The following is an 18989-nucleotide window of genomic DNA, read 5'->3' on the forward strand; positions in this document are numbered from 1 at the left end:
ATTTAAACGGTCCACGGCGGTGACGTCGTCCCCGATGTACGACCCGCCCCTACGCGGGCCGCCGGCGGATGAAAACGCAGCCGGAGTGTAGGTTGGAAAGGGGGTGGGGGAGACCGCCGCTTGGGGGAAGGGGTGTTTTTGTGTTACTTTGGGGGGGCGTTGGAGTTATAACTGAGCTGGGGTGATTTCCGATGACGGGGGAATCGACTGTCGGGTCTTCGCCGAATGAGAGGGGTGGGGTGTGTGTGTGTGGACGTGAGGGAGGGGGGTGGTTTTGGGGCGGAGGAGGGAAGCCCCTCCCCCCTGATCTCCATGGGTACGTCAGCAGATGTTATACCTACGTATATAAACGCCCCCCAATCCGCCGTGACGTCACTCCAGGGGGGAGTTGTGTTTTGTACCGGGGGTGGAAATGAAAAGGCCGTTCGCGGCACGGCGACGTCTTTCTCCCCGCTCTTTTTTTTCCCGTCCGCTCGGAGGCCATTGCGGCGAAGAACGTACGTTCTCTGGGATCGCTCGGAAATCCCAAAGCGTGGATAATTCCTTGGGAAATCATCGTCCTAATGAATATCGTTGGCGCTGTTCTCATCCGGGCATATGGCACCCGATATGTTTCGTCCAACCCCCACCCCTCTCCCCCGCCCGCCCGCCGTCCCGTGCCTTCGCATTACGAGAGTGGCGGAGAAATCTTCCTCTCGTGGTCGGATAAACGCAATGAAGTCTCGCCTTTCTTTTTCCGGGCCAGAGGCAAATGTCCGGAATTCCCCATACTGTTCGTCCACTTTCGCATAAGTAATTTCCACGGTTTCTCGGGCATGTGTATAGCTTGCGTCGCGGAATGTGGAATTTAAAAAAATTAAAATGCGCTCCAGTAGTCCTTTTTTGGTGGCGACATATCTACAGCGAAAACACGTTAACATTCAACCACATTAACATGTGTGGTAAGATCATTTGGAACAGATATATTTGTTATATACAGGCAAACCAAGTTAGGAATTCTTGTTGCTTAGAGAAGCTAAAACTTTATCGTTTACTACTGACTAACTCTTCACACACATTAATTAACTTTTATTAATTCTGGTACGATTAGGAAAGTACCTGGAGCTATGAATTAGAATATCCGCTGAAAGAAATGAATAGGAAGTTTACTTGGTGTTTCAAAATAATTAGCCGTTTAGGACCTGCCCTCTACTTATGCGGGAGCAAATTTTATTCCAGTTTTGGGTACTAATTCTAATATTTATATCGAGTACATGTAAAATTTCGCACTTCAAATTACATAAACTTTAAGAAGTTTAAAGAAATTTATGCGTGAATATGACGGGCTTTGGACAGGAAAAATCATTGTTTTTATTCTTTAACATCAGAGCATAGTCTTGATTATTTAAATAACCAGTCCTGTGAAGGGTGAGGAGAGACACGAAGTCTGTGGGCAGTGCGTTTTTCTCCGCAGAGTGAAGAAATCGTTCACTTTCACCAATGCGAACGAGTTTGAGGAGCAGCGTCAACACGGACAGAATGCGCTCAGCTTGCGAGGGCAAGCGTCCTAAGTCCTAGAAAGGGAGGCAAAAACAAAGACATGTCACCCAAAAGGATATCCCATTAGTGACACAATTGGGAACGGCGTTATTTTTTAAGCTATAATATAACTCAATAAAATCCACCGATGCGGTATCTTACTTATACTTCTCGGGTTTCCGAAAGTGCAATTAACGCCGCCTCACCTCAATTCTGACGGTTCAATCGATTTCAGCCGAGTTTTTTTCCCGTCCAAAAACATTTAAGATGCAGCTTGCACACTTAAGGCAAAAAATATAGCCCACAAAATAAGGAGAAAAAAACAATTCGACTGGTAAACTAAAAAAAACCCATATTTTATTCCGAACCTATCAAGTCGCTCAGCACCTGTGCCAAAGCCTAAGTTTGATTGAATCCGCTCACAGGCCAAACACGAACACCTTTCCTCCCCGACAACCTAAATCTCTCTCTTGTTTGATCAATCGGGTAGGAAAGATGGAAGAAGAGGGAATTACGAATGCCACGATTCAGAGGCACGGTCCCTTCGCTTGGTTTTTTCCACCATCTTTCCCCTGCGACGCCTCGCGGGATCTTAAACTAACTCACTGAAGGCTGAGGGGAGAGATGACTACTCCTGCGGGGAGGGTGAGGATAGATGGGTGGGGGGGACCATCTCCTCGGGAGGACACACAAGATGGTTTATAAGGCAACACCTGGGATTCCCTCTGCTTACACCTGACGCTTTTACCGCCGGAGTGAATCAATCCCGTGAGGGGAGTGGGATGGGCGGATGGGGGGGTTGGAGGGGGGGGGGCAGCACGCGTCCTGGGACGGTGCCTCGCTGGCGCCGCATCATCACATGCCGACGCCACCTGATCGGTGGCAACGATCCTTCGCGTCCTCCCACCCCCCTCCACACACGACCCCCTTCCCCCCCCCTCGATCATTAACACCACGCTGAGTATCGAGGCGAACGCCGCAAGATGAACCCGTACAAGACGCTCGCGTCTCCAAGGAGTCAAAGATTCGATGCCTGCTGCTTCGTGTTTCTCCCTTGTTCATGCCCTCCTCCTGACGCCTTATTCGGGATTCTCGGGTTGCTTTGCGCCGGTCCGCCTGGCCGAAGTGGTTGCTGGTTGCCCATGCCGGATGGTCCACCCTCGACGGCGTTTATGGCAACGCTCCGTGTCTCAGGGTGCCAAAGACCACAAATACTGCATCAAATCCTCGAATGATGAGATGATTAAGTGGATAATGACTTGAATATGAAGAGTACCATTGCCTGGCAGCAGGTGAGTGCGCCATTCGAATTACCTGCCATGCAGATTACCGGTTGGGTAAAATCTTCTCGGTGGATTTCCGAATGTAATACGGAAACACAAGCAATGATACGACATTCATTCTGTGGGTAGGTTTTGATAGGTGACTGTAAAAAGGTTGTCTCGTACAAAGTGTGTGAAGTTTGAGTGGCAACAAGGTAACCCGTAGCTATCCAGATCCATCGTGATATGCAGAGAAAAAGAGAACCTCTTTGATTTCAGTTGGAGTTGCTCAGTCAACGCCCAGACAGATTTTGCGAGCCCGCAACCTTTCGAATGTTCTACTCGCTACACCATCATAGTGATCTGACTTCATACGCCGCTCTAATGATGCGGTAAAAATAATATCTTTAATTTATGGACTATGCTCACATGGGGCACAAATATTTGTTATTTGTCCTCTTTGTCTCCCCTGATTTGTTCTTTCATTCAAATGGTTTCCATTCTTCCTATTTCATTAATGCAAATTTTGTGATTAAATGTTTTCTGATATTTATGTTTTAGAGAGACTAAATGGATCGAGGAAACGCGTGCTTGTCCGGATTAAAGTGCCGTACCCTGCATATGCAGTATTTCTTATCTTGAGACGCGACTCCGTCGAGTCTTTGCTTTACGGTCATCAATGCCAGTAAGAGACGAAGTCGCTCTATTTGGATGTCCTATCGATTCCATTGTTTACTGACCACATGCTTCAGCGCATTTAACGAAGGCTGAAAAACGCACGACGAACATGGAATTCTTCCCAACATGATTTTCTAGCCCACATCTCATGAAGGAATTTTTGCAACGCTATTGCAAATGAAATTTTGCTGTATATTAAAATAACTTCTATGTCTCATTGGTCATTTTTCGAAGTCATTGGTGGCTGTTCAGAATTGACTGGAGAGCTTGTGGTCGATCACGTTTCTTCTGCTTCTTGTTCCTTGGATAATTGAACCGAAGTAAAAATACATTCAATTTAAAAATACGCAGCAGCAAATTTATATTCATGATACCACTTCATGTCTTATTTTTACTTGCAAACTTGCTATTCACAAAAACCGCATTTATTCCAGATTTTAACAAGATAATTATCTTTGCTTGCATTGTTCATCGGAAATTTCACAGCAATTTTCATTGTTCATTGTTACGTTACCACACCAGTGCAGTATTTCTTTCATTTAAACTCTCAATGTCTTAAATTGATCATAGTTCTCTTATTTTTCGTTATGATGCTAGAACCTGCGAAATAGAGGATGGACAAGAAAAGTATAACCTTGCCGTTTTTACCGATCTACTTTTCTTCGCCTCGGAAGAATTTCCAACCCATATACGAGTCGATCCTCAAAGGCTTCAACTATAGAGCCCTTCTCGAAATGTCTCTCCCATAGGGTTGCATCTCGAGGTTGAATGCGCGAGGGGAGGGGCGTCGCGTCCATCAGCACCATCGGAGTGGCAGCGAGGGACTTGCATCCCAGCCTCGCCCCCCACCCCCCCAATGCAGGCACCGGGTTCCCGGGGCCCGGGGTTGTGGACACGGGGGCGAGAAGGGAGGAAGCGGCAGCGGGGAGGGGGAAGAATCGGAAGTCGGGCGCCGTGGAATGCGCGCTTTTTTTACGATCGCATCCACCCGCGTCGCCGACCGACTCGGATAAGCGGAGCGGCAATAGGTGATTGGTTGGTTCGTGTTGTATTGATTTTCTAGGTGTGTCCAAATTGCACTACGGTCTCTCGGAAAACCATTACATTTATTTAACTTTGATTTTCAATGGCGGGGGAATTTGAAAATGGAAAATGTTTCCATTGCTATAAATTGTAACTTCGAACTATCGTTAATCTATCATATAAATTTGGCTTATCTTAAAATGTGAAAATTAACGCTAATGATTGGACGCATTTATTATTGCGCTCACACTAAAACGGATATGATTTGTCAAACGTAATATCCACTTTTGTAACTTCGATTTGACACACTTAGTGCATAAAAAGAGATGTCTCGGGCGTAATATGGGGGAATATCATAGTTACTTAAAAATTAAAAATTGGCATTATTTTTTTTAATACTTCCCACAAAATGAAATTCAATATTTATATTAATAAATGTTATTTTGTGGAAAATAGTGCCAATTTTCAATTAAAATTTGCTGAAGCTTTATTTCGTATGATATGAAATATTTCTCAGTATCAGGTTCTTGGCATATTTTGATATTTGCATTGAATCATTCACTGGTGACCGCATTTGAGAAAGAGTTGTTAAAATATGATTCAATCGGAAAATATCAGGTCTTCCATAGGTCACCCACAGTTCTACTTGTAAGATGAACTGAAATGCCATTTACTAAATTTTGAAAGTATTTGTCAGTAGAATATTTGAAATAGACGAATTCGTATACGAACTTTTCCTGCAAAACACAATTGCACTTTGAAATTGCACAATGTACTACATTCATAGGGTAGACAAAATATGGAAGGTTAATTGGTACACTGGGCACAAAAACATATTATATAACACGTATACTCATTTTTCCAAATTAACAAAGGGGAGAAGATATTGTTCACCGAAGGCAACAAGTGGGAGGGATATTATGTAAGCTATTCATTTAACTGAGTCAACCTAATTTATATTTTACCTTCAGTTTTTTTTTCAGTGAGCTTTGCTTTTTACGCCGTCAAACTATGCCGCGCAACCTGGGACGATATGCCATGAAGCATAAAATATACGATATTTACCGCTGCTTTCTATTGCCAACTCCCCCCATGAGAGAATGTCCCAGGAAATTTAGCGCAACGCTTTGCAGTTCCAAAAAATAACATAGGGGTAGCTCCAAACGAAGTTTTAAAAATCTTTTTTCAACATGTCGAGAGGTATATATTGATCTGTCAACTACATGAAATCATTTTGAAAGTAAGCTTGCACGGAAACATTTTTATAAGTGGTGAAAACTTAGTGGAACAAGGCCGTCTATTAATTATTTAATGTGAAAGTATTTAAAAGATATGCATTCAACAATTATAGCGCCCATATTTAAGAGTACTTGCCAAAAATTTCCATCTCAGTAGATGTGTAGATGATTGTAATAATGTTATCTATGGGATGCATTAAGACCTTTCCATCGAGCTAAAAGTCTTACAGCACAAATAAAGAGCGCTGATATAAATTTACGTAACACAGTAAATGCCATCACATTTGGCACTGTTTCAGCCGTCACCGGTGCAATTTTTCCATTGCATAGATAATAGAAACACAGCAATTCCACAATTATTGAGACCATGGTTTTGATACTGTGTGGCATCATCTGATGATACCGCACTGTGGTGAAACCATGGCCGTAAATAAATATTGATTTTAGTATGGTCATCATGCTTGTAAATGTTGCTTTTTGTTCTATTTTTTCTGTAATTGAGGCCTCTTGTCGTATTACATGATACGATGTCAGTAAGTAGCAGTGATGAATAGAACTGAAATTGTAAATCAATAATTGTGATTAAAACATTTTCCATTATCAGAACAATAATCCCACTTCAACCTAATGATAGAAGAATCATAGATTTTGTAAATATTCACGTCACGTTAAGTAAAATTTTCTACGCATAGGCATTATCTGAATTCCCTTAGTTCACGTAAATATTAAGTTCGTGTCATGAGGATGATGGGATAATAATATTACCCTGGAGAGTTGGTGGTCAGATCTTATATCTTCGACCATGCGATCTAGAATTAATAGATTTTCAAACTCTTACCTCCCGACAGTTATCACCATAATAACATGCTCACCTTTCAGTACGTCTGGACAAGGAAATAAATGCGGTGGAGTAACTTCGCTCTTTTACGAGCAGAGGTATGGAGTTTGAAAAATTGAAAAGCAAAATATGGAGCTATATTGGTTGTCGTTGAATCGCGGTGGGACTCTTTGGATTCGGGGCGATTCCCTACCTAACATCACCTCGATCACAAGAAGAAGAAATTTTTGTGCCAAACCGAAACGAGCTGTAGCTTCACTATCAGAGATTAGAATTAACTTCGACCAAAAACTGAGGACAGAGAGTCACTGTTATTTCAGGTGATACTTCCGATATATTGGCTGAAAAGGGTCACCTTTCTTACAATACGATGGCAATACAACCTGCCATAATCAATCCAGCAATATGAATATGAGCGGCCCGATACCCTACCCCGATTATCGAATTTCAATACAAAGACAATGAGGATGAAGAGGGACCAAGTCGAACAATATCGAATTCATTCGCACCCGATTCCCTTATGGGTGGATTGCAAATCACATGCCTTCTGATAAAATGGCGTCGATTAGCGTGGCCATATAGTTTAAGGGACGCCCTGATATATTATTGAAATCTCCATGTTAATATGCCGACGTTTTTGCGATATTCCACTAGGAACGCACCGCGAGGCGGAAATGAAACAACGCACCCACCGCGCCATTTCGTACCCACCGTGCACTTCTCTCCTTCAGCGCCGTGCCGTGCCCTGGCACTAATCACCGCCACCAGCGCAAGCACAACCATCGCACTTAAAGGAGTCCCCCACAGCTTTTCCATCGCCGCTGGTCCCCATGACACCCTCCCACCGATTTCCTCCTCCCCCATCGGGGAGACAGCTGCCTCCCTCTCTCTCGGCCATCCCGAAGGGCCCAGCCGGCTACCCCCCATGCCCACACCTCCCCCCCTCTCCCCACTCGACCTCAGCCAACCCCCTCTCCCAAATCCCCTACAAATCCTCATTCCCCCTCCCCCCAAACCCTCCGGAGCCGAAAAACTACCTCCCTGCCTACGCCACCCTCCCCAACGCTTGCTCCCGATGCCGCTCCGTTCGAGCTGCTCCCTACCTCCCGAGTGTCCTTCGTCGCCGCGGGCCCTCCGACGAGAGAGCTACCCTCGACCCAGGGCATCCACGCCATTCGATTCTGCCGAACCCTGTGGGCACACACATACACACTCCTCGATCCGACCCCTCCTCGCACTCGAGTGGCCCGGGTTCGCTTTGCGCTCCCTGCACGGAGTCCCCGCGACGAACCGCCGCAATCCCACGGACGAAAATCACGGCATCCAAGCACGATCGGCGGATATGGTGTGAGTGACGTCCTGTCGAGGTAGCTGTTTTCCTTGTCGCAGCCAGAGTAAGCGTGTTGCGAATACTAGAGGAGGCAGGATGGGAGTCTCTTGAAACACGAGGAGAGCACGGAAGACTGATACACTTTGAAAAGTCACAGAACACTCGTATTTCTTTGAGAATCCGAGGAAATGTAATGTAATGGACCCGCGTTACGTTTGCAGATTGGACCAATAGGATACATGGAATATGAGAGACAGACCCCAAGAACTCCGACACTCGCCCTTCCCTTGCCCACACCCGGGAACGTAGTCAAGCACCGCCACACTTTTTTATCCAAGACGCTTTAGACCGTCATTTTTTTCGTAATTCAGGATTGAATACATATTGACACATGAATCAAAATACCTGTTCATGTTTATGTGATATTGCATTTTATGCATAAATGATTGCCCACCATTGCGGCGGCTTCCGGGATATTAGGTACGATAGTTTATAATAAACTATTTTCGCGACTGATAGGGCAGGCAGGCTCATCTACATCTACATATCAGAACAATATGCGGATCCGCTTTAAAGAAACTTGGCTTCATTAAACGGTTGGTGGGGAAATGTAATGAGAATGTTGAAGAGAGGTGTTATTTTGCTCTAGTTAGACCTCATTTGGAATATCTCGCAAGCATTTGGAATCCTTGGGAGAAAATTTGACAAGAAGAATTAGATAGACCAGAGAAAATCCGCCAGATTTGTCAAAATGTTTCATAATAAGAACTCAAATGTGACAGGTCTCTTAAGGGATTTAGGCTGGGAGCCACTTGAGACACACGTAGAAGAAGCGGGACTTAGACTTTTAGAAAGGTCCAGACTAAAGGAGTTTAACGATGACACTAAAGGAATTATAATGGCCCCACACTACTTAGGTAGATCAGAGCACAAAGATAAAATAAGGGAGATAGATTCCAGTACAGATAGATACAAACACTCATTCTTTCCCCGGACAATCAGGAACCATTATAGTAAGAAACCGAAATCATTTGAGAAGCGTTAATAACATTTAATTTACAAGTCGAAACAAAATTAAACTTTGCAAAGATATTAGATATATTTGTAGATGCAAATGTATATTAGAGTGTAGTATGAGTGCTTGCATGCATGTGAGTTATTACGGCTTTTGGGTGAACGCATTCCATATTTTGTTTGTGGATTGTATAAATTTTTGGCTTTTGCGGGCGATATTTTTTTCTAAATTACGGGTCGTGCCGTAACACCCCCCGCCACACACCCTCGCGTCGGCTTGCGGGGTATTAAGTAGATGTAGATGCACATAATGCCCCGCAAGCAGCAGTAGGCGTATATGGCGGGAGGTTGTAGGTCACCAGTCATGTATGGGAAATCACAATCTGTGCGCCGCTATCCGTCTATCAGCTCGATCATGCACTCGATCTACTATATGCCGTTGAGCGACTGGTTGGCACCGCGTAAGGAATTGGGTTTCCTACTCTGAAAGTGTGAATTTCTCAATTCTAAAGTTAAGGCTCTAACCTCGCCGATTGTACTAAGCATTCGTCTTGCTCACGGCAAATGAGAATCAGACTTGGATCAAATATTGATAAACGATCTCAGTAAGAATCATAAAAACCAGACGAGGTCGGTCTTCAAAACTGTAAGTCGACACACATCAGTGACGAGCGTGGCACGCAGTGGAATCTTGGTTCGTGACGTCCGCATTGCCCACCTTAGGTACCCAATTAGTGTACGTCCTATCTGTTGACCTCTTGAATACCCATCCAATATCCAAGTGCCCCTTCTGCACCTTATTATAAAGATGCAAATCTATTGTCAGGTTGCAGTTCTTCAATCCTCTGCTGACCAAGAGAAGGAGAGGAAGGTATTTTATGGTGAGAAACGTTTACAGAGAAGTACAATGTGAATATGATGCACCATTCGCCCTATTTGTTTGTCAGTTTGCACTCGCTCTCGCTCCATTGTAAGATTACTCAATGTAATTACCCCATTTAGCTACGTTGACCGCCTCCAATCTTGTTATCCTGAATCGATCGCATGCACTCTTTAAAACAGTGCTGTCCATATTCGCGAATTCTGCTACGATATCGATGCGTAGAGATGCGACATTCGGGTACTTCATCTTATTGGGAACTCTTTCGGCTACGCTGCAAACATAATAGTCGATGGGGTTCACGTCCGGGCAATGCTGGGGCCAGAACTCTTTTGACCAGAACATTCCAATGTTTTCAGAGAGCCAGTTTTGGACTAAATGACTCGTATGAGTTGGTTCACCGCCCTGTTGAAAGACGTATTGTCTCCCCGAGACCACAGTTTCACACATCCACGGTTTCACGACATTCTTCAAAATTTGCAGACAGACTTCTTTTGTGATAGTTTGTCCCTTTTCAAAGAAATATAGCGGCATGATATCACCCTCACTGGACATAACACCTAGGACGTGAACATTGGCCGAAAATTTTGTTCGAGCAACAATCGGGACGTCCTCGGGGTCGTGGGCGAGCCAGCGATCATTTCTCCGGTTGATCTTCACGTCAACAATGAAAATGTTTTCATCAGAAAATAATCTGATTCGCCCCGCTGCTTCATTTTTTAGAGAACACAAATAGCAGGTTGCAGCGAGCAATCCGCTTTGTTCTGGCAACCTCAGACAGCATGCATTGCATCTTTATTGTGAACGACTTGTCTTGTAGCTCCTCCACTGCCATCCGATTCATTGGTCGCTTGCTAACATTAAATTATGACGCTAATTTCCTCAGCAATCGCCCCAAGTCCTGTGAAATCAGCGCAGTTCGTGACACGCGTGTCCTCGAATGAGGTTTCCTCGCCGGGTTAGCAAAACCTTCCCCAGACTTCTCCAAAGCATTTTAATTAGCCACAATATCGTACGCAGTTGATCTGGGGTACTATCGGAAGAATCAAACTGTTTCACTGGACGAACGACCAGCGCGAATACTTTCGATAATAGCGGCTCTTCGAGTGTACTCCACACGTGTACGTAACATATCGGCCATTTAGAAGTTATGACTATATATGCCTATAGCTTTCAAGAACACCAATCGCAAGTGGTTACATGTTTTACTGAGACGCAATGGTATGCTGTAGGCGGTAATGGCCGAACGGTCACGGATTCCAGCATTGGTTTTTACCTCGCACGATTCGCGACAGTAACTCAAGGGGGAAACATTAAAAGGGGGCCACTGGTGAAAATAATTCATCTTTATCTCCATAAATACCACTCGATCCACCAAAAAAGTGTGTGGCGGGGGGGGGGGGGGGTTCAAGTTTAAGTCCCCCTCAATTCACATAATGGCTGGCGTCCCACCGGCCCCCGCGACGCGCCCCCGGGTCGGCCGGTGGTGTTTCGTGTTAATAAATAAATTCGCGGAGCTATTTAATTTATGAATGGTCCGCCCCGCATAATGGGAATGCTACCTGATAGTTGGTGGCTGCGTCGCATTCTAACCCGCCCTTTTTAAGGAAATTCGTTATTTATGTTCTTAGTATAGTCCGTGGAGTGGCTGCAAACATGATAATATTCTTAATGTATGTACCAAATGCAGAATGAATGACCGGTCAGCCCCTTCCACTCAATCTTAAAGTGGATGACTCGGTATCGTGTGTTTGCTGTAGAATTGGATTGGATGTAGTATGGTTGATGATATAACACCCCCCGCCACACGTCCTTGCCGTGGCTTGCGGTGTATTCATTAGGTGTAGATGTAGAATAGAGGGAGAATAGGAGATATAGAATAGAGAGTGTGGTGGAGGAAGGGAAATAATAGGCATATTGGATGGGGTTAGGGGAGGCTGAATACGTAGAAAGTGAAATAACCAGTCAATTTGATAAGCAACATGGACTTTAAGGGCATTTGTTGTCATGTTCGTTTGGATTAATGAGTGCGGTAGTGTATATTATCATGAAACATGGAAAAACCTAACGTAAGGCCGATGAGCATTGCTAACAATCTACAAAAGCAATGAGAAACAGGGAACTCAACCATTTGCTTGTGTAATTGAGGGGAAGTCATAATTATCCGCGATGCTGAAGCGTTCCTGAACAGAATCCTCTCCGGTCCCTCGCGCCACGATCATCACACGTGGTAAATGAACTCATCCAATCACCGTCGCCAGCAAGAGGCCATCCGTTTCAGCAGTGGTTTGCTGTTGGTGACTCAACGGGTTCGGATCCATGAAAGGACGGTTTATTTTTAGGGAATCTATTTACGACCAATAGTCATTCTCGATGGTCGTAAAGAGAACCGGCAAAATGGGCAGGAAGCAATGAGACACATTATCAATCACTCGTTCTCAAGTATTAAGTAGTGGGTCAGAAAAATAGCAGGAGACCTCGCCCTGAAGGCCTTAGATTTGTTGTTCCCAACCCTTAAGATTAAACCTTCGAAGAAACGGAGGAAAACAATAAATATAAATAACTTGCGGTCCGCCACTGAAGGATTTCGTTTCTTAGAGAATATTTTGGGTTAAGGTTGACATGTTTATTCACGAAGAAGAATGGTCGTAAGGTTTTTTTCTCTCTCAGTCTTAATTTAATGATTCGCAATCTTGATTAAAATTGCAAGCACTCACGAACGCTTCGCAGGTGACCACCACATTAGTTTTCAATACAAATAGTGACACACGCGTGGGAGATGACGGCGGATTGGAGAGAAGACCATAGGAATGGGAAGTCCGAGAGCGGAGGATTGATCCGAAGCACACTCGGGCATGTCCTTTCGAGAGAGCGATGTGTGTTCGCCATTTCCCATTCATCGTCTTGAATATGTCACATCAGAAATCACCATGGCAGCTTTCAAACGCACATTTGGATGAACTGTTTAAACTTCTAAATAGCTGCTATTTTCATTTTAGTTAGTTAGTTTCGCATTCCCTAATAACCACGCTTGAAGAAAATAAAGATCTTTGATTAAAACAACAAGTAACCATAATTTCTCAAGGAGACACAGCTTAAAGTAAGAAATAAATTTACATGGGTAAATATAAACAATGAGATTACACCGATATAAAATATTTTCAAAAACAATTATCCTTATCAAAAGTATTTCAAGGTTTAAAAGCCGAAGATTTGCTCAAAGATCAGCTACTAATTTACCTCTTCTCTATATCTAGGGAAGTTATCACAATTTTTGTATGCTTCCTTCTGCGATTTCATGTTTCGCATTCCATTACGATAAACGCGTGAAATATACCAGGTTGTTTTTCCACTACAAATCTGTATTTATCTGTAAGACCAGTCCCCATTTTTTTCCTCTACCACTGGTTGTCGCTGTCACTGTTGAGAACTCAAGGGTTGTTCTTGAAGACGGCTAAAATGTTAAGGCCGCGTATACAAATGCCATTAGGGAAAGCCATATGAATTTCACACACATATGCACGCAGATCACACCATGGCTGCGTATTTCATGAGGCTACGGAAACTAACTGATTGCCTGTAGCAATGCTATCGATTCCAGAAGAAATCTAACGGCAATTTCTTGAAACTTTTGCTGTGCGTGCTTTGGCTGTTTTTTTAGTACTTCCTGCCTTTGTGCTTCCATTAAAATCGTACCTCAGCCGGGAAAAAAATAGCAGAAAAGGACGGCGGTGGCACTACACCATATCGGACGCCCAAAGGTCGAATGGAATCCCTCGTGAAGGAAGAGAGGCGGCCGATTAAAATACTATCGCCAAAATGACTATCTTAATCTTCCATCGAATTCAGCTCTTGAACTTAACAAAGCCCCATGAGGCAAGGGCGGCTGCAAAGTAGGACGCATCAACAAGACCCCTGCCCCGAAACCTTAAAAAGTTCTAAGGTTTTTTCTCCTCCCACCTCCACCCCCCAAGTGAGCTCCCACAGTGCACAGCCTTATCCTTCCCTTCGTACAAGCGTCTTCCACCCGCTCCCACGAGGTCCTTTATCTCAGCCCCTCTATCTGCGTGGGGATGAGGAAGGGGGGGTGGAGGAAGGAGGGGTCGGGTGTGCGTGGATATGTGTGGCATACACCCTATCTTCTGTAGGTTAGCTCACCCCACCCCGGTGGACCTCCCTCCCGCACCACCTCGACCTTCCGCCGAAGCGTCCGCTGCGCTCCTCTCCCACCGTCCACCTTTCGCGCACCCCACCTCGCACCCCACCCCTCGCACTCACCCCTCGCTCACTCAAAAAAGAGAGTTCACACTCAAAAAATAAATCCACCCCTTTTTTCGGTTACTTTCGTTCTTTTCGCCGGCTCACTCTTTCGTCCCGAGTCTTCGAGGCAGGGTTGTTTGAGTGTGAGGGGGAGGAGGTGAGGGAAGGGGACGGTGGAAGGGGCGCCTTTCGTCCCTCGCCTCTACCCATTCCTCCGTCCCTTTCCTCCCTCCTCCTCTTCCAAACCAAGCGGAAACCCTGGCCAAGGAAGAAGATTGTGGCCGAGGAGGGGGAGGGGTGGCCCAGGGGATGGGCGCTCTCAACACCTGCCCGCTCACTAACGCATCCACGGCGACTACCTCCTTCCCTCCCCCTCCCTTCCCCTCTCTCTCTCCTTCCCGCTCGCCCCTTTCTTACCAGTCAGAGTACTCCCTAGGGTCCACTTCGCGCTCTCTCTCTCCCTCTTTCATGATTGTTTACGATCTAGTACAAGGACGGGACATGGAAGCCCCAAGTACTTCAAAGCTCCCTCTTCCTCAGGTCCACTTTTCTCCAGGATAGATAAACTTTGAGAGAGGCAACATTAACAAATGTATGACTTATTGCACTTAAATGACTGCGTTAAGTTTCAGAGTAACCTTCACATCGTTCTTTAAAGAAAACTTATCATTTAAATAAAAATAAAATACCGGTGTGATTTGACGAATAATGGATTGGCACGTAATTTGATGAACAGGTTGAGACAGTTTCTTCGTTTGGCATTCTCTCCTATTCGACCAAACATTTGAAATGGGACCATTGGAATTTTTAAATTAATTACCGCGTATCACAAGTAGAAAAAGTGATACTGAGCATCATCAATAAAAAGGATTTGGGGGAAGGCAAATAATTGCTTGGGAGATGATCAATTTGGTTTCAGGAAAGAGCGAGGTACACGTGATGCCATGGCAGTAATGAGATCACCAATAAGAGAAACATATAGGACATTCAGGATGTCTTTGTATGTTCTCTAGATTCCCCGTTTTCTTACCGTACAAAAGGGCCCCCCATATCAATGATTCCAGCTATCATTTCTTAACATAAGTAGTACCCCCCCCTGCTATAATCCCCTTCCTCCTTGCCAGAGCCTAACCCAGTTCTTCTTCTGATGCCTTTGCCATTTTGACCATCTTGGTCCAAAACACTCTCAATATACTATAGCTCAATTGCTCCGCCTGCTCTAGCGCTGCCCATTTCCACACTCCATCAGCCACACGCATCGGAAACATGCACAGATTCTGTGCACGGATTTTCCCTTTGTACTTCCTGATAGTGCTGTCACCTTCCTGTACAGGGCATCCATTTTAACCTTCTTTTGAAAAATCTCGAAAGTTCTCCCACTGCGTCCTCCAAAGAGCTTGTTTCGCCCTCTGAGTTAATTATTATTTCGCACTATGAATTAGTTATTCTACTCTTTGAGCTTTCTTCTACACAATTTCGTAAATAGTTCCGTTCCCTTCTTCCTTTCATCTTTTTAATCATCTTGCTTATAATTCACGGTTTTCTTGTTCTTTTCCGATTGACTGTGACTACACTTTCGTTCGCGGCTTACGAAATAATATTCTTATATATTGCCATCTTTCTCCTGCTGTGCCCGTCTCCCTGACTTCAATTGTCAATTTTTCCACTTCCCCTTGGTATTCCATCCTTTCCGACTCGGTTTATACTTCTAAATTCCATTTTCTTAACTGTCTTCCCTGTTTTATCCATTTGAGGCTGATGTTAGCAATGTCTTTTTCTCACACCGAGATGTCTCCTCCTCTTTTCCCCCTCCTCCTCCCGTCTATCAGGTACAGTCATCGGAACCTCGTTCAAAATTCTTTACAATAAACACAAAAATTGAGATATACTACGAAGTGAACACTGTATGCGAAAGAAGGATAACTTGATCCCCATCTGAGATTGGAATCGACTGAATGTCGCTTCGAAATCCCCGCATAATAGTAAATATTTCAACAGAAGGACTTTTCAGCATTCAGCAAAGATATTTGTCTCTTGCGGCTTCGGACGAATGTGTTGATAAGGCACCTCAAGGGAACGCGACGTTTACGAGCGCGCGAGAATTCACGTACGGTAAAGGTCATTACAAATTAGAATTTCTTCGAAACTCATTTCCTATTTTTGAGTAGAAAGGATAGCATTAATTGGGAAATAGAGATACGTAAGATAGAATCAAATGAAAAGGAAGCAACTTTTTGAAATGATTTTATCATAATTTGACCATTAACTACATTATATTTACCATTCAGCGTTTACGATAGTGACCATTCTCCGAATTCGGCAGCCGAAAACTACCCTTTGGCAAATATTAGATGTTATAAAATCCGGTTTCGCAAAGAATGCTTGAAAAATAATCGTAAAAACTTCTAATATCTATGCCAATGCATAAAAGTTATAACCATAAGGATAAGCAAGAGAGGAGTAAATGAATTCGAGTGGAAGGAATAATAACCGAGAAAGTCACAAAGTAAATGTACACGTACTAACCGAGAGATTCGCAAGTCGGGGAAAATTAGTGGAAGAGAATAATTTACCTGAAATAATCTAAATAGGGATTTCCTGATTGCCTAGACCTAAATTAAACAGCATGAAATCCATTCAAGAACTGCCGCAAATTTGCTTAGCTCCCCCATTTCTTGAGAATCTTAAATTAATTTTACATTTCTAATGATTGATTCTCATTCCATACCTACAAAACTGATTCTACAAATACGCTAAGCAAACATTGCAGCCCATTGGTTTACTGGCTGAGTAAAGCTTGATCATCAGCAAACCTAACAGATTTAAAGAGTTTACATTCTACTTCAACTCTAGCCCCCAACCATTCCCAAATTTTCCTCCGAAGGTATACCGAAAAGACCGGGTGATAATGGAAATTCCCACCTTGCTCTCTTCCCTAGCACTGCCCATTCCCTTTCTCTCTTCACTACCTGTGCAGTTACCTCCGGACCTGTGGAGTCTGAAACAGATAACATTTCCGAAGAAGTCTCATATCCTTCCAGTCTACTAATAACCTCTGCAGAATAATAATTTGGTGTTGAACGTATGAGGATTCAATCGAAATCTTTCTTTTGCAAAAACTAATAATTTGTAATAGCAATCCAGTGCAGAGTTTAAAATCAATCATCCAATTTCCTCTGCCGATCTGAAACAGAGTCGCGGTATCTTCGGTTAGCTTACATCATTTCATACGTAGTTTTTCCTCGCTAACATCCAGTTTTAGGAGGCGATTGTTTCTCTTCGAGGCCCCATTTCTTATTGAATTATATTTAATAGATAAACAGGTACTACATTTAGGAAAGCCATTTGATGAAATCACAGACTCACCTCCACTTTTAGAATTCAAATTTTCGAAATATTGGAAGATTTAGCGGCAGATACGTATTCTAGCATTGGCGATGGAAATCATCTTTCCGTTTTCATCTAACAGTTTTCACGAGGCTGGCTTACTTTTCTTTTCCTGCTGGTGCGCATGCGCCGGGATTCAATCTCCGTTGAATCCATCGAGTCGTAAACAAAAAATCACACCCCTAAAATTTTCCGCATTCGCGGACATATTAACCTTGAAGCCAGACCGATAATTGCTCGTCACGCTACCAACCTGAGCGCACTTACACCAAAACACCTTGACGATGCATAGCGGACTGGTTTACAGAAAATCATTTATTATTGGAGTTATTTTTAAAGCAATTAGAATAAACGCGACGCTCATCCATGAATCGTCGTACGGGCTTTAATTGGTAAGATATTTCATTACCATTATTTAAGATGCAAGAATATTCTGATTTTCATTCCATTAATTAATTTATATGTGCTAACATTGCCGGAATCTATATTGCCTATAAACATCAAGGTTAAACGCGCAAATTAACTTGCGCAATCGTTTCTGTGTAGCGTGAAGGATGGACGACAGGTTGTTTAAATTTATACTAGATGCGTAGATGAAAAGAAAGCTTTATACACATCCGCGTGTGGTTCGATAAGGTTCAAAAACGTTGCTAACATATATTCGTCATTGTGTTCGATCTGACGTAACGGATGCGACAGATAAGTTTGCACTTTTCCATTGGATCCATTCCTCTCCGTTCCGATAGCTAAGAAGAACTCGCTTCAATTCGGTCATTTATGTCTCGGGAAGAGAGAATAGAAGGCGCAGTTGCAAACGATTGGATCCATTTTGAGATGAAATATACAACTAACACGGTCGTCTGTGATGAAACATTCACAAAAAAAATTCTGATTATTTTATCAGAAACAAGAGCCTTTCGATTATTTATATATGAATTGATATACTTTTTTTAATACTTAACACCCAGATATAGTTCATCCGCTCGAACTGTTTCAACGAAGAGTTCTACATTGTTGTGGGGCATGAATTCCAATGCGATAATGAAATACAAATGAGACGAGAACACCAGAAAACTTATAAATCGCTACCCTTAGCCGGCACTGAAAAGTGGAATTAGAGTTCGGTAAAATATTTGCCATCAGTCCAGGTACAATCTGATAAGTCTCCTTTCGGTGGGCGGACTGATTCCGTCAACCGAAATCTCCGGAAAGTGGAAGAATGTAGTTCAAAGTGAAGTCCTCATTGGCCTCAGCGCTGTGCAACTCACTGAGGCGAAAATCAAACCTGTGAGCTGATCGCGAGCTTAATGGCAACAGCCCCGTGGCAAATATGAGCGACAGGAATGTCTCATCTCGACGCGTGCATGTGGAGAGACGTGCGGGAAAAAATCCACCTTTCTCTCTTTTTCCGTCCGAAGAAGGAAAGAGCGAACCGGATACATCACCGGAACTGCGGGCGAAGGTGGGAGGGGGGTGGCCGGCGAGGAAGAGTGGAAGGACGGCCCGCAGCGCGCGTGCTCTGCCCCCCCCCAACCCCTTTCCCTCTCCGCTCCCCCTGCCC

This window comes from Hetaerina americana, unplaced genomic scaffold, assembly GCF_022747635.1.
Source record: "Hetaerina americana unplaced genomic scaffold, ioHetAmer1.1.p SCAF_10, whole genome shotgun sequence".
In the NCBI taxonomy this organism is placed as follows: domain Eukaryota; kingdom Metazoa; phylum Arthropoda; class Insecta; order Odonata; family Calopterygidae; genus Hetaerina; species Hetaerina americana.